Source organism: Acomys minous, assembly GCF_964271855.1.
Source record: "Acomys minous genome assembly, chromosome: 5".
In the NCBI taxonomy this organism is placed as follows: Eukaryota; Metazoa; Chordata; class Mammalia; order Rodentia; family Muridae; genus Acomys; species Acomys minous.
The window spans coordinates 22110585-22133362 of NC_140494.1; the positions used below are offsets into that span (position 1 = coordinate 22110585).

Below are 22778 nucleotides of genomic sequence, written 5' to 3' on the forward strand. Positions count from 1 at the left end.
TAAGCAGAGAATTACCAGCCAGCCTGTATGCGTTGAACATAAAGCCAATGTCACGCTGACATCTTGAACAGCCTTCCAGATGTTATCGACAAGCACTATTTAATGTTAAATAATAAAGGAACTTATCCAAATGAAGTGCTTGCTGTATTCTTGGCGGCACACTCAAGGTCTCGCTCACATCGTTTTATTCTGCCTTCACTGTGATCCATTTGTAAGCGAGGGCGATGTTTGTTCCTGAGTGATCCCAAATAAAAATCTCACACTGATTGTGTGGGTGGCAGAGACAGATGCCAGCAGGACTCGGATGAACTGTCCAGTTGGCTTACTGCTTCAATATCCAATTTTACTCTTTGGTTACTGCTTAGACACGGCCACTCGCAGCAAGATGTTGGACATGCCAGATGACAACTATGCAGAAAATCTCTACGGCATGGAATTCATTCATCCTTAAGATATTATGGGCGAGGCACTATGATGTGGTTTCGGGCTACAAAAGAGGAAAAGAAAAGCCCTTTCCTTATGGAGCATCTGACCTGAAGGAGGTAAGTAGACAAACACAACCAATAGTTTCTGAGTGTCACACATAAGAAAGAAGACAGGGTTGGTGCCGGCTCTGTGCTCAAAGTCTAGTTGTCACTCAGTTTTCCCTATCAGGATCTCAGTTTTTCCATTGCTGTCTTGGAAGGTGCAATTCTTCTTGTCACCCCTCTTTGCCCTCTTCTTACTTTTCTCCTCTGTGCCTTCTTTGGTCACTTCCTCCAGGTTCTCTGCCTGGTCTTGAGTGCATCTTTCTACGTACGTCTCTAGCTACTTCTGCAAGGAAGTGAGCACACCTTTTCTGACATGCTTCCAAACTTTACTTATGCCTCCTTGGTTGGGAGCCCGCGGCAGAGCCTCTGTGCTTGCTTTATCTCCTGGAGTGCAAGCCCCTTCAGCCCAGAGACCGTGATTGATTTTGCTTTGTGCTCATCACAAAGGCCGAGGAATGAGCTCAGAGCACACAGCCCTGCTGAATGCTGCTCTCCAAATAAGCTGAACTGAGAGAGATTGGGCACAAACCTTTGGTGATAGGATAAATCTGTCCGAGCAAAGGTATGATGAATTTTGCAGAAAGAAGAACAGATCAGGAAGTGCATTGCTCGGTCTGTGTGTGTGAGGACTTTTTCTTCAAGTGTCAGGATCTGAGTCCCAAATCTGTAGCATCTGTGCTTTGTTTTTTTGGTTTTAAAAGGAGCACAAGAAACCCCACAGAATCCTCAAACTCATCAGGGCTCACAGAGACTGAGGACAACCAGGGAGCCTGAGTGGGTCTAACCTAGGCCCTCTGCATAAATGATATCGTTGTGCAACTTGGTGTTTTTCTGGGACTCCTAAGAGAGGAAGCAGGAACATAAGGGGCTATTTCTGATGCCTTTGCCTGCTTTTGGGGGCCTTGTCCTCCTAATGGATTGTCTCATCCAGCCTTAACTTGAAGAGAGGCACATAATCTTATTGCAACTTGACACGCCATGCTTGGTGTCTCTCTATGGCTAGGCCCCCCCTTTTCTGATGGGAAATGGAGGAATGGATGGGGAGGGGGAGGAAGGAGGAACAGGGAGGAGAGGAGGGAGGAAAAACTGAAGTCAGCGTATAATATATAAAAAAATAAATTAATTTTTAAAAAGGCAGAACATGACTTTACATACCTATGACTCCAGCATCTGAGGTAGGTGGATCCCAAGAGCTCACAAGCCGATCAGCCAGCCAGTCAGTCCAAAAATGACCAGCCTCTGAGTCAGTGAGAGACCCGTTTCAAGGCAATATGATGCAAAGCAGTAGATGAAGACCCTCAGAGAGCTGCTCTGGTCTCTGCATTTGTATACACCAGCAGGGACATCACATGTACATAACACACACACAAACACACAGTCATAGATCCCAACATTTCATATTAACACCTACCATGTTACTGCAGTGGGAATAAAGGCTTTGATATGCAAACAAATGCCTCACTGCCTCTTAGTCCAGTCTAACATGTTTGTGAAATCTGCTGTCGGTGGGATTTAAGCCATTTAGAACACAACAGATATAAAATACAGTTTATTTCTTAATAGTCACATGTTTGCATAGTGATCTTGAAGAATATCATTAAAATTCTTCCAATATCTTCATTTGGCAATTTCCTCTATTTGGGAACTCTTGATAGACTTCTTGGTATTTCCTTATGACAGCCTTTTTTTCTGTTGGAAAAAATTTTCTAGTCACTAGAAAGGAGGTGGAAAATTGAAGGAAAAATCTATGAAACTTTGGTGACTTATAGAAATCTCTCCTTGAAGGCATTTTATGTTTTTGAAATGTTTAATGATAAATGACCCCCAAGGAGCTCAATTGCGTAGCAAATCAGAAGTTTAATTTAAAATTCTCAAGCTAACCACATTAGAGGTGGTAGAAGATGGAAAAGGTATAGTTTTAATGCAGGTCAATGGCTGGCTGGTTCCACTGCAAATTCGTCCCTTCTTTCGTGGTACCCAGGATAGCTAAAGCATTCTCCCTGTGGCCATTAGAGCTTCCTCTGAGGGCTGTCTTTGACTTTTTCATCTCCTCAGCATCCTGGTGCTGAAGCTGTTTCTAGAGACACAGCTGGTATACCTTGTTTGTAGGAAGGGAGATGGCTCATCACAGCCTCCATAGTCCCAGGCTCTGGGCCTCAGATGGATCATGGAAGACTTTCAGAAGCACTATCAGTCTGGTGACTGTCCTTGCAGAAGCAGTTTTCTGATCCCATGTACACATTCCCACTGTCAGCTCCAGCTGCTTTGATTCAACAGCGAAAAAGTTTTGAGTGTGTTCATCCTAATACATCTATTTTTAAATGTCTACAAGTAATAACAGAAAAGCAAGGACTTAGGGAAATCGGCACCATTAGGAATGCTCTTACTTTTTAGCTGACACGACTATGATGAAGGATCATCTCGCAAACCCCACTGTGATAGCTAATCTTGCCTGTCAACCTGACTGGTTAAGAAGCCCCTAGATTAGTGAAGCACACCGCTGGGCATGCTTGTGAGATCCTTAGATCACAAGACTGTTGACCTAACGGCTAGATTAGTGCCTGGGTGAAGTCATATCGTAACAGTGTTGTTGGGAAATGGTAAAAGGAGGGGTCTGGGATTCAACTGGAGGAAGCAGGCCACTGGGGTGGTGTCCATGGGGGTTGTATCTTTTCCTAGCACTTCCTCCATCTGCGTTCACCTTAGAATGGTATCTGTGCTCTATGATGTGTTCTGTCACGTGATGAGGGAGAAGCAGCCTAGATTGGACATCCAAGGCTGAACAAAAGAAAACCTTTCCTTTAAGTACTTTTCTTAGCATTCCGGATCCACTGACAGAAAAGCAATCCATCCAACAACCTGGGTCATTACCTGGGTTGCCTTAGCCATGACGTACTTGTTTCTTTATTCCTCTGCAAGTGACTCTCTTGCATTTTCTCTGTGTATTCTGCTTTCTCTTTGTGTCACTGGACTTATACTTTGCCTTGGCCAGGGCTGGTCCCCTGTGGAGGTGTCATACACAAGCTCTCCAAGGAAGAGCCACCAATCACTGTTTTGTGGGGGGCTTTTGTACCCCTCCCCCCAGGAGAACTGATGACCCACCAAGAAAGCTTTGAGGAATTGAGTGTTTGACTGTGGTTTAGCCACCTATGGCCAGGACTGCAGTGTAGGGCAGAGGGTAGTGTATGGAAGTGGCCATGGCATAACGGCCACAGTCAGGGGACTTGCATGACAGTCAGTGTCCCTCTCTTCACATCTATCCATCTAGGCCTCAGTCGAAAAATCTTGTTTCCTTCCCTATAGTGCTCTCCATCTGAAGCTTTCTTCTCCATCCCCCCAGCTACAGGGAGGTGATTTATGCACTAAACACTGAAGAGTCCCTGCTGCCTCTTCTGCAGTTACAAGTGAAACAGCATGCGTTTATCTCCCTCTTTGTAAAGGAAGGCAATGTAAAATTTGGGGACAGGTTGTCACTTCTGGATGAGTCCTCTTTGTTTGTTGAATACTTTACAGAAGCCTTAGGGGTGGTCTCTTTGCCTTACTCTTCTAGTTGGGGGATTTTAGTTCTAGAATGGACTCAATTGGAAGTAAAAAACAAACAAACAAACAAACAAACAAATGCTGTCCTAGTCTCCATCATTATGCACAGAGCCTCCAGGTTTTCTGTCCAAACTGCATTCACAGTGTCCAGCATGTTGTGCCTTGTAGGCTTTAGAGAGAGAGGAGAGAGAGAGAGAGAGAGAGAGAGAGAGAGAGAGAGAGAGAGAGAGAGAGAGAGACAGAGACAGAGAGAGAGACAGAGAGAGAGAGAGAGAGACACAGAGAGAGAGACAGAGAGAGAGACAGAGAGAGAGACAGAGAGAGAGACAGAGAGAGAGACAGAGAGAGAGAGAGAGAGAGAGAGAGAGAGAGAGAGAAACACAATGATAGAGTGTGGTACATGAAATCCCAGGTTTAGTACTGAGCAAAACAGAAGAAAAATTGTTTTGTTTTGTTTTCAAAAGGCAGGCTCTAGTTGATGGGTTTCATGAGAAGGATGGGTACCTCAAAGATGCACAGTGAAGAGCCAGCAGGAAGCTGCCGAGCGCGGGGATGGAGGCATCTAGTTTTCAAGTTTTGTTATCATCTGCAAAACCCGAGGGGCGTTTACGGGAAACATTGCTTAGTGCGTAAAAATAAGTTTTTAAATAATTAAGATAAATGCTAAAAACAGCTAGGCAATAAACCCGTTTTAATATTTTACCGTAGTAGTTTCCTAGCGTGACTTATGTGTAGGCAGTGTCCTAATTTGGCTCCTCGGAATCTCTGAGCGCACCTTGCAGACCACTTATCAAAATTAAATGGTGACTGCTCCTACGCACACTAAGTTTTCAGAGGCTGCAAAGAGGATGGTAATCAGAGAAATCAATGCTTGGCTTCGGAACGCATTCTCCTCTGAACAAAGCTGTCACTTGCGTATTTGTTGTTGATAGTTACAAGATACAAGGTGAAGAGTAAAGGGATTGAGATGAAGCAGGGCAAACTTTGGGATGAGTATCAAGAAAATAAGCTTTTTAGTTTTTCATGGTGGGATGTGGTCCTCTTGGGAGAAGAGGTGAAAGTCCCGAGTAGTTAAAATATTGATTAGGTTGTTACAGGATTGTGAGGATGGCGAGTCAGCAGGAAGCAGGAAGCAGGAAGCAGCCTGGTGCTTCCTAAAGCTGTTTAAGCAGTTACCCAGCCCGCTTCTAACACCATCTCTCATGGCAGGGGCAGGTGAAATGTTAGTGTCTGCCAGTAAACAGAGTTTTAATTCCATCACAACTAATTATGCCCTGGGTAACTTATTTTAAAATATGCATTATCTGACTGTCCACTCAGAAGGAATGGGGGTTCTTCCCTTGATGCACAAAATCTTATTTGTGTGGGGCTGCCACACTGAATGCAGAAGAGGAACTTTCTGTAGGGTTCTCTTGACAAGAGGCTGAAGTCCCTTAGAAACACATATCAACTCAGGGCCTTAAATAAGTTTACTTTGGTATGTTCTGGGTTAATGGTTTGTTGTTTTGGGTTTTTTTTCTATTTCTTTTTGCCTTTATTTTTATTTCTTTTTTATATACATTTATATTATTATACATATCTAAAATAAACTACATACAGCAAGAAGAACCATAGAACAATTAGGAATTATATTCATGTTATATTCATAGTGTTTTGGCTGTGTGTATTTGGCATCCTTAAAGAAAACATCTTTCCTATCTTGGTGCATCTAAAATTCTGAATGTAAATCAATATCTGCCATATCTCATCATTATCAACTTAAAACATCTATCTAGACATAAAAACATCTTAACCCCTAAACAACTAAGCTTAATTGTAAAACTAAGCTATCTGGTCTTCAACCCCATCAGAGACTTGAGAAGGAATTGATTTCCTGAGCATCCCTGGAGTGCAGGTTAGTAGCTTTCCAAATGAGAAGATGACAGAGACAATTTGCTACCTGAGCAGTCACCCAAAATTCTCTATAACGTTGGAGCATCATCTTCAGCCTTCTGGCCCAGTATATCTGACAGACATATTTGTAAGGCAGGAACTATTGAGGACTTGCTTTCCCTGTCTTGGAAGAGCTTGGCTGTCAACTCTGCCTGCATCCAAGTTTGCCCTTTTGGGGGCAGAATTCTTTCTGTGGTAGAAACGAGGACATTTTTCCCAGTGGCTGGTTTGCCATATTTGAGGCCATCTCTATAAGGAGATTCATTGATGCTCATCATCCTCTTTGAGGTAGGCTGGGTGTTGCAAGGAGTTGGGTTAACATTTTTATGTGTTTCCCATGTGGCCCTAAAGCCCAGCCAAGAGGGCCAACTTACATCAGAGTTGCTAGCTTCACACCCCCATTTTACCCACAGCCCAGGTTACCTATGGTTAACTTGTGAGCTCAAGGACCAATGGTACTAACTACAGGACTTGCTTCATGGAGCCTGTGACTTCAGTGGCATGTCTGCAACTATAAAGGAATACCTGCTGTATTTCTATAAACAGGATCTGCACTTATTTTCAAGTACATTTTGATCATTTCTCCATTGTGGGAAGGGTTTAATTTTCTATCTAAAATTCAAGAACCCCTGTGGGGCACATGGACCATGTGACCGGGGTAACTGGCTTGGAACAAGAGTGGGTGAGGTTGAGATGTGTCTAACACCCCCAACCCCCCAAAATCTCATCTGGAAAGAGTAAGGATCACTCTCTATTTCTTCTGGGTCTGTGTGACCCAACACATGTAGTCTCAGGAACACCACCTCAGCCACCCTTGAGGTAGTCATGTAGCCTGGTGGCTAGATTTCAGATTTCCTCATAAGGACATGTCCAGCTCACACCTGTAATTCCTCTCGGTGTAAATGAAGCATTCCTAGCACCTCAGCCTAAGCCAATGATATGCATCCACCCCTAAAACCCCTACCCACTCTCCCAAGGTTTATATAGGCCTTATTTCCCCCAATAAAGCAGAACTGTATTACTGGAAGAGTTTTGTCACTGAAAGGGCTATATCTGAGAAGGCTCACTCCCTCTGGACATTCACCAATAGACTGGGATGCTTCTAGACCACCCACCTGGCTAAGCTTTATTCCTTCGGGTCCAGTGCCTGTACCCTGTGATGCCTTGATGCTTTGAAGGGGAATAAACAGGACCTGGCCTCTAGGCCGATAGATAGACCCTGATGATTATTATATATAGGTTTATGAGATGATAATTTGAACACAAGACACATCTGAGAATGGAATTTCATTCTGAAAGGTTCTCAACAGAGAGCTGACTGATGTGATAGGTCCCACTATGGTTTGGGTAAGTGTTGCTAAAGCTCCATGTGTTAAACGTTGTTCTTCTGTTTCAGATACCATTGCATAGTGATAGAGGCTTTAAGACATGGGGGCCTCATGGGAGGTCTTAGGCCCCTGGGTATATCCACAAACAGGCTGTGGGAATCTGTTTACTTTCTCCTTCTTTATGTTCACAACTCAGCTGCTGTAAGGTGAGTAGTGTGGCTGCCTCACACATTCCTTACCATGGTGTGATGTCTTCCCATAGGCCATGGTGATAGAGCTGAACAATCATGAACTGAATCCTCTAAGAGCTAGACCATCCCTCCAAGAGCTGGCCCATCCCTCTATGGGCTGAGCCATCCCTCCATGGGCTGGCCTATCCCTCTATGAGCTGGATCATCTCTCCATGAGCTGACCCATCTCTCCATGAGCTGGACCACCCCTCCATGAACTGGACCATCCCTCTCCATGTACTGAACCATCCCTCCATGGGCTGACCCATCCCTCCATGAGCTGGACCATCCCTCCATGAGCTGGCCTATCTGTTTGTGAGCTGATTCAGATATTTGTTATAGTAACAAGAAACCAAGAAGCAACTACTCTAAGCATTCATCTTTACTGGAATTTTTTCCATTGTAATGGACAAAGAACACCCCTCCCCCCATGCTCATCTAATTGAGATTTTTAGAATTTATTTGTTTGGTCTATACCTTTCTATTTGAAAGAACTCATATTTGGAAATTTGCATGAAAGAAATGATAACTTAGGTACAATTGGCTTAAAGTTAAAATTTTTGTTTGGATAATTAACAGTGATTGATAGTGAAAGGAGTTAAATTCAAACATTTCTCAAAACAAGGGGCCCAGTTGGTGAGTTCTTAAAAATCCTTATGCAGTGGATGACTACTACTACTGAAGGAAATGTGAGCCAAGCAGAACCCCTTCCTTCACTTTATGTAGCTAGCAGAACCCCAAAGATAGGAATGGCAGCAAAGAAAAATTATAATCTAGTTTGAAAGTATAGATGCAAGCACATAAATAAAATATTAATAAATCAATTCTAGTGATATATTAAAAATACATGATGAGCAAATCGGTTTCATCTTATGAACTGAAAGGTGATTCGGCATTTTGCTTCCTATTAATGGAATTTACTGCATTAACAAATCAGAAGACAGACCAAACTGAATCTCCCATCATAATTATTAAAACATTCTTTATAGACCAGGAATGGGAAAAAAAACCCTGCTTCAAAGCTTTACAATAATACGAGTGCTAGAAAATAAAACCATTTCCAATGTAAATGTTCAAAAGGCAAGAACAGCATGCCACTATCATTAGGCAATGTTTTATAAAGGCTCAATGTGTTTGAATAAATCAAGAAAACATAGCATAAATAATCAGGAAAACAACTAGAACTTGCAAGAGAATTAACAGCTGTCATAGGGACCATTACAATACAATAGGGAGGAAACAGATAAAGGGACAGTATTTGAAATTTGCAACTGTGCTTTAAGCACTAATGTGAAACGAATTACAAATAAACTAAAAACTTATAAGATGTAAGTCAAAGTGTGTGTGAGTGTGTATGTATATACAATCAGTCATCTGTAACTGTGGTTGCCACATTAGAGACAGGTTAACCCAATTGTAGGTTGACAATATTACTTTAAAGAATTGCATTTATACTGAATATATAAAAACCTTTATTTTCTGGTCATTGTTTCCTATGTAATAAGATAGTGCTATAACTAACATTTACGTAGTAGTATTTTAAATAATCTAGTGATGCCTTAGAGTAGATGTGAGAATGTGCGTAGATAATGTTATCTAATAGACTTACTTGATGATCTACAGATTTTGGTCTTAGAATCAATCTTCTAGATGTTAAGGTGTGTGTGTGTGTGTGTGTGTGTGTGTGTGTGTGTGTGTGTGTGTGTGTGAGAACATATGTGTTTCTGCTATTCAGGATGGGCATATACGATATAACTAAGATGTTAAATAGGCTCCAGCTTATTGATAATTTCAAAACTATTTTAAGTAAATTTTTACATGTTAATGAAAAATTTCACCAGAATTTTAGCTAGGAGCAATAGAGAAAATGCATAATAATGGTCAAAACATTTGCGAGAAAGAAGAGAACAAGGGAAACACACCTCACATCTGAATAGAATCCCAACAGAATATGACACTGGCACAGATCATCAGAAGAGCCAGGGGACCCATGGAGTCCCACGGCCATTGCTCCTCCATGTGGGATATGAGTCTTACTCCAGATGGTCTGTCTTGTCTGAGATGAAGGATACACAATTAAGTAAATGTTTTCTGGACAGGTTTCCATAGTTGTTTAAAAAAAATGAGTCTGCAATCTTTGTGAAGCTCACACTCAAGAGGTAGATTTCAGCCAAAGCAACAGCATTCTAGAAAGGTAACCTGACACCATAAAACTAGAAAAACACAATCATGAAAAATTATAAATTATTAGAAGAAAGCACAGAAGCATATTTTAAAAATACTAACTGAGGTGGACCTGTCTAGAGACAAATTATAGAAGTACAAAGTTCAATTGATGTAACCTTTATGAAAATATAAAAATGACAGCATAAACAGAATTAAGAGGCAGCCATAAGACTGAGAAAATGCTTGCAATATATCTTACAGGCAAAGTGAATATCCAGAGCATATACAGCAATAATGTACAAATCAATAAGATTCAAAATACCTGAAGGATATGAACAAGCAACTCATGGACAGATGGGACAGGTGAAAATGTTCCCAATTGCACAAGTGATAAGGGAAATCCAGACTAGAGCTTTAAAATAGATATTTAATTATTCAACCATCAAAAATTAGAAAGAATACTAATGTCAAATTTCTGTTGCAGATAGAAGAAAACACGCCTCCCTATAGATGCTGTCTGCCTTTGGGTCCATGCACTCTGTCTGTAGGGTTTAGATTTTCAGAAGCATAAATCTCAGAACTTAATGCACAGAGAGGCTGTCACAGTTGTCTTAGTTTCCATTTCTGTTGCTGTAACAGGACATGCAGGTAAAGGCAACTTCAGAGAGAAAGGGTTTGTATGGCCAATAGTTCCAAGATCATCTAATCTCAGCAAGGAAGTAGCAGCTACAGGAGCATGGAAAACTGGTCACATCACATCTACAGTCAAGAGGAGAGAGCAATTGGTTAGAACATGCATGTCATGGTGCTGCTTGCTTTCTCCACTCTGACGCAGTTCAGAATGCAAACCCAGGGAATGGTGCCACCTGCCTTTAGGCTGGATCTTCCCACATCAGGTACCCTAACCAACAGTCCCCAGCAGGTGTGCCCACAGGCCAGCATGATCTACACACTCCTTAATGGATGCTCCCCTCAGGTGACTCCAGAGTGTGTCAACAACTAAAAGCAACCATATTCCAGCATGACTTCATAACCCAAAGTGCTGACATATTGGTCCCACTGTCTAATACTGCATAGCCTTTAAAATGGCATTGATGGGAAACCACATAGCCACAAACCCCACAGCTAAAATATTCTATTTGTGAATCTTCGTGCACATAAACATATGTAAATGCTACATGAGTATGAATGAATGTAAATTCACGGAGACGAAGTCCCAGGATTCAGCGAGTATTGCCAACTGAGGCTGTCAGAAAGTGGAAGGGAGAAAAGAGGAAATGTGATATTTTCTGAATGCACTTTTATTTCATTTCATTTTTTATAAATAGTATACACTCCCATTAGTCTAGTGGTAAAAATGAATAAGATTTCATGGAATGGAACATTTTATTGTACATAATAGTTCCAAATGGCCATGAACTGCCATCCCCCTGCCCCGCCCTCTACTTTAGTCAACAAATACTGATGTCTGCCTGGCAGGTGAAGTCATAAGCTTCAGTCTCTGTGGTCATATTACTCGGTTGAACACCAAGGTACGGGAAATCCCAGAGAGGAATGGCAGATGCAGTCTAGAAGGAACACGCACCAGAGGCACACTTGAGTTTCCACAGTGTATCAAGAAGGTAAATAGGAAACTCATAAGTCAGCACTGCAGAAAATTAAATTAAAAAACATAAAGACCATAAACACATCTGGAATGGAAGAGGCCTTGTGAAACCCACTCCTCAGAAGAGTGCCACAAGTGTTGCCCAAATTCAAGTTTTTCAGAGAGCTCTGGAAGTTCACCAAAGGTTTCTACCGACCCCAAGAACATGTCCTGAAGAAAAGCAGCTGCATTTTGGAAAAATACATCTTTGTGACATTCTAACTTGCCCCACCCCTTCACCCCAGCTCCACAGTAGCCTTGAAGTCTAACAGCCTTGTAACCACGGTAACTGAGAACCAGCAGCCTGGCCTCTGGGGGGGAAGGGGGGCAGAGCAGCTCCCAAACCTCTGTCCCCAGGGCATCAAGATGATTTGACCTGTCTGACGGCTCGTGGCAATGCTCCATTCTCAGAGTTTATCTCTATTTGACCTGACACAGAGGCTGCTCTGTGTGTTCAGCCTGTCTCAAGGGAGTTTGTCAACAATGATCAGTTGAAATTGTTTAACGTTTCCACTACCTGGAGTGGGGACACACATTGGAGCACACAAGTGGCTGATTAAAAGTCTTCAAGGAAAGCTCTTATATATTGTAGAGACCCCAAGAAGTCCAAGTATTACAGCATGGTTATGCGCATGCTCAGTGAAGACCCGAGAAGACCTTACACCACCATCTCTGATTTATATTGAAGCCCTGTATAAGTAGGAAGTGAGGCTTAAGACACAGCGATCTTGCCAAAAGCACTGGCAATGTACTGCGACAATCTGTCCAGAGCCCTATGGTGAAGGCTAGGAGGCTCGTTGGCTCACAGCACTTAAGAAGACATCCATTCCACCATTAGACAACTCAGGGCTTTAGTGGCTGCCTGACAACAAATGCAAGCCTTCCAGAAGCAGGCCATAAAAGCTACTAAGTAAACAGTTGCACCTACAAACAGTCAACAACCACCAGCAAAGCCACAAGTTGTATGGGATGAAGGGGTGATGTCTGTTTCTCAGAACGGCTCCATGATATTGTTTTAAGCCTTGGGTTTTCAACAGAAACTATAAACGAAAACAGCAACAAGAAAGTATGGTTTATATATAGACGTGGACAAAGGCAAATAATAGTGATGGTTGCCGTGCAACTTGACACAAGCTAGGGTCATCTGGGAAGAAGGAATCTTAAACAAGAAAAGGCCTCTGTAGAATTGGCCTACAGTCATTTTCTTGATTGATGACTGATGTGGGAGGGCCTAGGTCACTGAGGGTAGTGCTGGCTCTGGCCTGGTGGAACTAGGTATCGTAAGAAAGCAGGGCGAACAAGCCCTGGGGGAGCAAACTATTAAGCAGCACCCCTCGATGTCTTCAGCTTTGGTTCCTGCATCTAAGTTCCTTCCCTGGTTGAGTTCTAGCCCTGATTGCTATCAGCAAGATTGTTAACTGAATGTATAAGATGAAATAAACCTGGGCCGGGCGGTGGTGGCGCATGCCTTTAATCCCAGCATTTGGGAGGCAGAGGCAAGTGGATCTCTGTGAGTTCAAGGCCAGCCTAGACTACAGAGAAAGTTCCAGGACAGCCAGAGCTGTTATACAAAGAAACCCTGTCTCAAAACAAAAAACAAAACACAAAACAAAACAAAAAGACAAACAAACAAACAAACAAAAAACCCTTTCCTCTCCGAGTTGCTTGTAGTCATGGCATTTTATCACAGCAATAGAAACCCTAACTAATACAGTAGCTACGGAAGAGCAGATATTAGACATGTGTGAACATGCAAAGTCATCTATTAACTATGTTTAAAGAGTTAAATCAAATCATGTCTAAAGAAGTCAAGGAGCTATCCACTCACAGGCCTGCAATCGCAGCATGTGGGAGGCAGAAGCAGGAGGATGACAAGTTTGAGGCTAACCTGGGCTATAGAGGAAGTCCAAGACCAGCCTGGACCACATAGAGAGAAATGGTTTGATGATGATGATGATGATGATGATGATGATGATGATGTGGTTGTTGTTGTAGTTGTTGTTTTTACAGAACTACAATCCAAGAGCTCAAGTGTGGCCAAGTGGTAGGTTGCTGTCACCTAATGTGCACAGGGCCTATGATTAGATCCCTAGTACTACATGAGAGATTAAAAAAAATTTTTTTAAAGCTTCAAGGAAAGAATGGGAATGACATCATATCAAATGTAAAAGATCACTAGCGATAGGACCTATAATTAATAATAGCAAGTCTGGAACTGATAATTAAAAAATAATTCAGTGGGTTGGCTCAGAAGAAAGATCTGAGCTACCAAATGAAAAGAAAATTAGTGAACCAAAAGACAGATCAATTGAAATTATCCAGTTTAATGCACAGAAGAAAACAGTATAAATAGGTACTGAGATTTCTTTCTATTGAAGCTGTCAACATACCAACACATAGGCAATTTTCAAAGAGTACCACAGAAGGACGATAGAAAAAGTTGGGTTACAAAATATCCAAAGAAATACTGGACAAAAAAATTCCAAATTGGGGCTACAGAGATGGCTCAGGAATTGAGAGAACTGCCTGATCGTCCAAAGGACCCTGGTTTGATTCCCGGCACCCACATGACAGCTCACAACCACCTGAAGCTTCAGTTCTGGGGGATCTGACACCCTCACACAAACATACATGCAGACAAACACATGAATGCATGTAAAACAAAAAACTCAGAGACCCAAACCTAACATTTGGTAGTTAAAATTCTGAAGAAATCTTGAAAACGAGAAGAGAAAGCATGACTCAGCGTATATAATGGGATCCCATTAACATTAACAACGGATTTCATACCTCTGACTACGGCTTCTAGACAGCAGTGGGACGGCCTACTCAAACACTAAACAGATGTCAACACGCAGTTTTAAAACAAGCAAAGCCATCCTCCAAAAAACTAAGTTGAAATTGAGACATTTCCAGATAGATAAAATCTGAGAGAATCTGTCGCTGCTGTGCCTGCCCTAGAGAAGGTCTCAGGTGGAAATGGTCATAGCAGATGCATTCATGTAGAGATATAGAACAGCAATAAGGTGTTTATGTAGGAAGGTACGTGTTAATATGGGCACAGTTCTGTTTGTGAATATTTTCTATTCCTCAGTGGTCCAAATGATGACCACATAAACCAGTGATTGTAAAATGGTTTTAATGACAGTCACAGGAAAGAAAGGAGAGGCAGTGGAACTGTGTTGAGTAGGTTCTCCTGCTCTTTTAATATAAGTTAATACCAATAAGATATATATATATATATTCAGAGCATATATATATGGTGTCAAAGCAGTCCCTAAACTAAAAGTATAACAAAGGAAACAAGATAGAGTTTTCCTACTGGGTACAGAATACCCAAAGGAACTGGAGGCATGCTCATAAGAAGCTTATGTACAAATGCAGAGAATGCACAAAGGAGGAGATAACATAAATGACCATGACAGTATGGAATATATAATGGGATATTATTCAATAATAAAAGGGAATGAAACACTGGTACAGGCTGCCATATGGATAGACCGTGAAAGCATTATGATTAGTGAAAAAAGTAGTAGTTGAAGTGCTTTTCATAGCTTAATTTGAAATACCCACAGACTGAATGTGGATTAGAGGTGTCCAGGGGCTCAGGTGAGTACAGGGAGATAAAGAATGATGTTTAGTGGAATGTGATTTCTCTGGGGATCAAATCAACATTTAAAATGAGGTTAATAGCCTAGGTGTGCCATCAAATCCACTAAAACCCAACATATTTACCCTTCGATGGGGTGATGGTTACAGTGTGTGAATTATTTCTCAATAAAGCTTTGCTTCAAGAAAGAACAGGCAAAGAGTTTCATAGGCACTTTACAAAAGAGCACATCTAAATGGCTATTCACCCATGAAAACACGCTGTATGCCTTCAGTCATGAGGAAATGAAAAACCACCACACACCCACCAAGGTGGCTAAAATTAACAAGACTGACAATACCCACTTTGGTAACTGCATGAACCAACTGGGACTCTCATAGGAGCCTGGTGGGAGGATAACACGGTACGAACACTCAGAAGAAATGCTGGCAATGTGTCTTAAAGCCAAAATTAGGCTTGCCTCAAGATTCAGCAATTCCACTCCAAAGCATATATCCAAGAGAAATGAATGGTAACATTCATCAAAAGACAGGTACAAAAATAATCATTATGGATTCAATAATAACCCATGTTAATGTTAGTAAAAACGAAATACAAAACCTTACTCCCAACAACAGAATGGAAAAATACATGGTAATATAGTCATACTCTTCAGTTCTGTTAGCTATGAAACATGCATATCTTGAAAACTCCCCAAGGATACATACTTAACACCAATCTATAGATATATGCCTCTAAAATTTGAGAAAAAAATGGCTAAAAGATTGTTATTAACTTTGAGGCCATAGTAGTAGTAAGGGGCTGATGGGTAGCATCCTAGTTTGCTTTTCATTGACTTATAAAACTCTGGCCAAAACCAACTTAGGGAAGAAAGGGTTTATTATCACTGACTAGTCATCAAGAGCAGCCAAGACAGGAACTCCAGCTAGGAACCTGGAGGAAGGAACTAAAGCTGATGCCACGAGGAACTTTGCTTACTGCCTTGCTTGCTCAGCTACCTCTCTAAAACAGTCCAGGCCCACATGCCTGGGGATGGAACCACCCACGGTGGGCTTGCCCAACCCCCAATCAACTAGCAGTGAAGAAAATACCACTCAGACATACCCACGGGCCAATCTGAAAAAGGAGATTCCTTAGTTGAGGTTACCTCTTCCCAGTCAGCAAAAACTAACCAGCACAGATTGCTAGCCTGTGTTTGAGCCTGGACTTATATAACTGAAGCTCATTCAATTAGTTCATGATAATTTGATTTTAAATATTCATAAAACATCATTATGGCTATTTATGGGAACCCTATGTCACACCAAATTGTGACTTTCCTAATTTTCAGTTTTCCTAGCTATTATTTCACTATTAATTTTGAATTTATTGGATTTGAGTCAGAAAGTATAGTCCATAGGATTAAGGAGCATTAGTTTGAAGGAGGAATATTTGAATCCAGCATATCAGAGATGCTAAGTGAAGAGAAAATTGGTGGAACTCTAAGTATAAAAACAAAAAAACAAACAAATAAAAAAAAAACCAAGATCCACCACTGCAGTAGAAGTTTTCAAGGATCTTTCAATCATATAGAGATCTTCCAAATGAAAAGCTATGAAGGATCAAAGTATCAAAGCACATATTTGTGACCCCCCTACACTGACCCCCCAGCTCATCAGATGATACAGGTCCACAAGTGCAAATGGAACAGGGGCAAAGGATGGGGAGTTTGGAAGCCCCTCTAGTACACATGGAAGTGACGACACAGACACTCAGATCAGCTTGCAGGGGCAGATCAATTTTATTCGAGGTGAATGAGGTTTTATATAGAACTTTGGGGAGGGAGTAGAAATATCCAGGGTGGGCAAAGGTCATTGGCTGAATGGCTATGCCTCTTTGCATAGTCCGTGTAGTATCTATTCCCAGAAGTCGGCGGTATATTTGTTCATGGATCTGTGTGATCAGGGTTTAACCATTAATAATTGTGCTTGGAGGCAATATGCATTATGCAACTCTAGCAGGTAGTACTCTGTCCACGAGGACAAAGTTGTTAAATGTGTGTCAGGAAACCCTGCTGCTAAGGTGGAAGTCCCCATTTCCTGAAAGACATGAGCTCAGAGAAAAATGGAGGAGTCTTTTTTGTCAGTGAAGCTTCCCCTTCTCTCCCTGGGGGTATCCCAGACTCCACACCTTCTACCTCAGGAATGTCAAGTAGCTCTTAGGTAAGTTACAGATCCAACTCCTGTTCTCCCAGAACCTGTTCATCAGCCACCTAGGATTCCCGTCATCTTAGATTATGATTTTATTTGTACAATTCTCTTCCCACCCCCACCCCAGTTACAGTTTCACTATACAGGCCCTGCTGGCCTCCAACTCATAGAGATCTGCCTATCTTTGCCTCCCAAGTGCTGGTCTTAAAGGAGTACACCACCAACCCCAGCCTTGGACTACTCTCTTTCACGTTTTCCCTTTTCCCTCCTTCTCTGCTTCTAGGTGACAACAGTTTAAGTTAAATTGACTTACTTCCTCCTAAGACCCCACTTTCTATTTTGAATGCCTCCCAATAATATATCACATTAGGAGTCCACCAAAGGATTGGTCCATTCACTGGGTCAGAGCCTCTGTGACTTATATTCTCTGTAAATGCCCAGCACCTCAACAAGAGTGTTTTGCTCATCTCTGAGGCAGTCCTCAGCCCAATCAAGTTGACAATCATGATTAGTGCTCACAGCAAGAGTTGACACATTGACAAGATATTTGTGGATAGAGTTAACACCAGGTGTGGGTTGATGTAAGCCAGCAGAAAATAGTGGGGTGCAGATAAACAGAAGCTAAAGCACACTTGTTTGCTATGGGAAAATCACCACCTGTATTATGAGAGATGTGTGTCGGCCCTCCCAATTAGAGTACTGTAAAAGACTGGCAAAGTATGGATGCTGCAGCCTGTATGTGGTGAAATAACCCCAGAGTCTTTGACTGCTCTGTTCTTAGAAGCCTCGTGTGGGTACCGGGGCTGAAGAAGCTGTGTGTAGATGCTGGCTCATGCAATGGAATAAAGATGCTGTATCTAGTATATGTACTTGATATTCTTCTGTTAGGGAAACACAATTCAGTTGAAAGCTGACTGAGTGTCCTAAGTCTATCTGCCAACTCAGGTCCACAGCTGAGTCAATCGCCTCCTTGGCAGATCACTCTTTACTTGTAAGAATCCCTTTCAATTGTAAGGGATTGTCTATATAACCTTGCACGTGTGATTCCCTGCTGTTAACATGGCATTTATTTTTTTGACAAATTTGGACATTGTCAATAGGGGGATTGTTTAATCTCTTTGCTCTACTCTATCATGCTAATGAAGCTAGGATCACTCCAACCCACAGCTGAGCAGTGTCCTGCAGCTAGCTGTGGGATCTAAGGCAAATGATTTACCCACACAGTTGGAATGAGGCAGGAGAACTGTCTTCTTCTTCGCATAGACACTAAGACATAGAACAGTAAAATGGTTTCCCTCTGAGAAGAGTCTGCACTGTGCACCCTCTCGCTGCATCTCAATGCCTTTCTCTCTATTGCTTTCTTCCTTGAGATCACAGAAACAGTTTAAGGAGCTAACAGAGAAGACCATCAAATAATTACACAATCTGCCATACAGTTTTATACCCTGGTGCCTATAGATGTATGAGTAAATTAAGAGTACTGAATCACACTAGGGACTGGCAGAGGCTGTGGGGAAGGAAGGAATAAAGCGCACTGGATGACATTAGGGACTGGTAGGGTCTGTGAAAAGAACGAACCTGTTCTAAGGGAAGTCACCCCTTCCAAGCTCTAGCCAATTGCTGCCAAGAGGACCACGTGTCTAGAACAGCTGGACAGTTTTTCTGCTTTTCCTCCAAAGGACAGAAGTAAGGGTCAGATCTTAATCCAATTTCAGAGTTTGTTTGAAGGGTTCACTGCGTGTGACCCAAGCATCTCAGCCTTTGCAGACTTCGTGCAGCATTCTCCTTACTCTCTTGTCTGGGATTAAGTCAGTGTAACAGGCCCTCAGATTTGAATTCTCATCTAAAGTACCTTTGCTAGTAGCTACTTTGCCATACTAACAATAAGTACAATCCAATTGTAAGAGTTTTAGTTCAATAAGGGTGACATTTAATTAACAGCAAATCATTTGTCTGAGAGTTAGTCTGTTGTGGAGTATTTAGATAGTCTATTTCATGAAAAAATAGTATTAAATTTGATGCATCTTTAGGAGCTTATTGGAAAGTGGAACAGTGACTAATGAAGAACAATAAGATTGGAACATGTTTAAGATAATCACACACAGAAAGAGACTTAGAGAATAGACAGATCCAATGGCTCAGACCATGAGACGCCTGTGAAGGTGTTGTCCCCAAACACAGCTGGATCTCAGTCCATTCATGGTTTACAGAGTGCATCTATTAGAAATTTATCTAAAGCAGCTTATGATGTCTATGAGCATGTGCAATAAATCAGGACTTGCTGCCATCTGGGAAAATGAAAAAAAAAAAAAAACCTATGCAGGACCCCAGTTCCAGGGCAGCCAATAGGAATGAGGAAAGCAGTGACACCAGCATTAGGCTGGGATTGACACTGCTGAGAATACCATTGGGCAAAGGCTGTAGATGCTAAGAAAGGCATCTCCTAAAGAATGAGGCAAAACCTTGGGAAACAGGAACTGGGCAGGTAGCTCAGTTGGTAAGGTGATTGCTGTGCAAACATGAGGACCTGAGTTTGCATCCCCAGCACTTACATAGAATCTGTGGATGGTGGTGCACACCTATAACCACAGTGCCAGAGAGCAGGAAAGGCAGCTCTCTGAAGCTCATAGTGAGCCAGTCTAGCTAGGTCCAGGCTCAGTGAGAGACCAAGTCTCAAATAAAATGAACAGTGATGGAGGAAAACATCCAACATCCACCTCTGGTCTCCACATCCCCACATGTGCTTCCATGGGTGCATGTACACCACCACCACCCCACACATAATGGGAAATAGCCCAAGACCGATGATTAATTTATTGTGTATTTAAAAGGAAGGGAGATTCTGTCTATCATATTTTAAAGTTTAGAGAGTGTTCTTAAAAATAAGGAACGGTTGAGTTCCATTTCTCAGAATATTAATGGATGAATAGAAGCATGCAAATTCTTGGACCCCATATACATAACATGTAATACATGCTTGTACATGTAGCAATGAAACCGTACTATTTAAATGACTGTGTTTGTTTCCTAGTGTTGCTGTAATGAGGCTGTGTGCTTTGAAACATCAGGAATTCGTTCTCCCATAGCACCCCTGCAGGTTGTGGGGACGAAGGTTTCCTTGCTGCCTTGCCTGCAACCGCATCACCCGAGGTTCTGCATGTGCACCCCTCCTTCCCAAAGGCCTCTGATTTCAGATCCTTCTCTCCTTCGAGGGAGGGCTGCCATGGTGCTCTCAGCCCACCCTTTTCAGGTGAAGTCCTGTTCACTTGGCCGCCCCCACAGGCGAAGTTTTCACTCATCCCACAGCACCAAGGGTTAGAGCTTCAACTGATAGAATCACAACGCTACTCACCATGGACACAGATTGCACAACTATAAAAAAAACTGCTCATGAAAATGAAATAAAAATCGTGCTTCCTGCTGGGTGGTGCAGTGGCACACACAGGTAATCATGGCACTTGGGGAGGCAGAGGCAGAGGCAGGCAGATCTCTGTGAGTTCAAGGTTAGCCTGGTATACAAAGCAAGTCCAAGACAGCCAGGGCTACACACAGAGAGACCCTGTCTTGAATAACAAAAACAACAAATAAAACAGACAAAAATTGTGCTTTCAAAGGGATTTGTGCTATATGAAAGATGGAACATATGGAGACCAATGGGTCCAGAGTTTGAGGACTTCTTCAAAATACCTCATTTTACACATGAAAAGGTACCTTTTATTTTATAGAAGCTTCATTTAGAAACATACTGTTATTTTTTTTCTTTTGTATAGCCAATAAGACATTTCTGAGTACAGAATTTTAATATCAATCCTATTTTAAGGTTTTTATGTTTTAATTTTTACATAAGTCACAATTCAGATTGCTAATTAATACTTTTAACCAAGTAATCACTATTCATCTACCTCATAATTTATATGCTAGCTATAAATGCATCACTTGGTCTCAAACGACTTCAGTCCATACACACACATATATACATGTACAAGTACAGATATAAACATAATAATGTATATGTATGAGTGTGTGTGTGTGTGTGTGTGTGTGTGTATGTGAACATGTGTCATGTGTGTATAGGAGCCTGGAGATGCCAGGAGAGGGCACATGTTCATTTTGTGTCCCTGGCACTCAGCTGAACTCTGTCTGACTTTCCACTCTCTGCATTTTTGTTTCTTTTGCATTTTCTATCTTTCTTTGTCTTATTTTTGCTAATTTCAGAATGATGTAACATATAGGCTGATCTTTGGCTTTAATCTTGGTAGGGGATTTCAGGGCAGCTACCATGAATGTCTCTTGTTGACTGTGTTAGTTTTAATTCTTTCTAATAGGCCCTCTTTACGGCAGCAAAAGCACACGCTACCATGCCTTAATTTGCTTAGAACTTTTTTGGTTCCTATAGATTGAATATTGAATTTTATCAAAGTTGTTGTGATCACCAATACATTTGATTTCTCTTACGAAGTGAAGTTGATTAGTTCATCATATAAGATTTGTAGATTTGCCTCTGTCATGGATGGCTTGAAACAGTTGAAGCTTGGATTAATATCACATTGGATATAGCATAATGATGCTTTATATAGGTGTTTACAACTGTGTTTATGAACAACACTGGTCTTTATTGTTCAAGTGCACTTCTTGTTTTCAACTTTAGCTTATTAATATAAATAAGTAGAGCAATCATAATTTTAAATTAACTGAGGGAACGTTTCAATTTTCCATCCTTTTATTATTACACAGGTAATATGACTTTTCAGGCTTCCTGTGATTAGGGAGAGGTCATGTTTCAAACATATTACTGCTATTAATAATATTTTAGTTTATTTCTTGCTATAGTTTTTATAATACTAAGTTTTAGGGGCATCTGAGTCAATTCTGACATTTTACTTTTCCTAGAAAAAAATCTTTTTCCTACTTTATACTGTTTCTTTTGCTCCTTGGATTTGTTGTAATGGTTTTAAAGTTTACATGTTATATTTCTATTTTTGTCAATGATTTTCTTTACATTGGCAAACAATTTAAACTAAAATTTCTTTTTTATTTTCAAGAAAAAAAATCACATTCTCCATGTTATCCCTCCCTCCTTTGCAAAGACAAAAGTCAGTGTGTCCTGCGTGTTCTTCCTCCAGTCTCCCCTTTAGATACTCAAGATGGCGTTTACAGCTGGGTTTATGATGGCTTTAGATAGTCATCTAAGTAGCAGCAGTATTTTTGCTTCTCAGTGTTTATAATTGCTTAAATTTATAGTCAGAATAAAGAGTTACCTTAAAATTCACTGTATTTGATTTCATCCAGTAATATGAGATATTTTTCTGATTGTAAATGCTTAATCATTAGATATAAAACTGGAATCTTCTCCCACTATCAGCTATCATCCTAATGTCTTCTGAAGAGGCTATTACTGCTATGAATTTGGCACAAATTATTATGCCTTTTAAGGACTGGCCAATATGTGATATAGGACTTTAATAGCAATATAAATTGACTTCATTCTTTTAAAGGGATATATACCGTAGTATAAATATATCATAAGCTTTTCAATGATTTCTTATTCTTAGACATGAAAGTCATTACTGTTGTATATATTACAAACAATATTTTATATGCCTTTTCT

General features: G+C 41.2%; 1 long non-coding RNA gene across 1 annotated transcript; it reads left to right on the forward strand.

Annotated features, from left to right (window-relative positions):
• The first annotated feature begins 366 nt into the window (after positions 1-366).
• On the forward strand, positions 367-8419 carry LOC311598041. The gene is made up of 2 exons (XR_014779453.1): positions 367-542; positions 7593-8419. It is a non-coding gene; the product is annotated as an uncharacterized lncRNA (long non-coding RNA).
• Positions 8420-22778: the final 14359 nt, after the last annotated feature.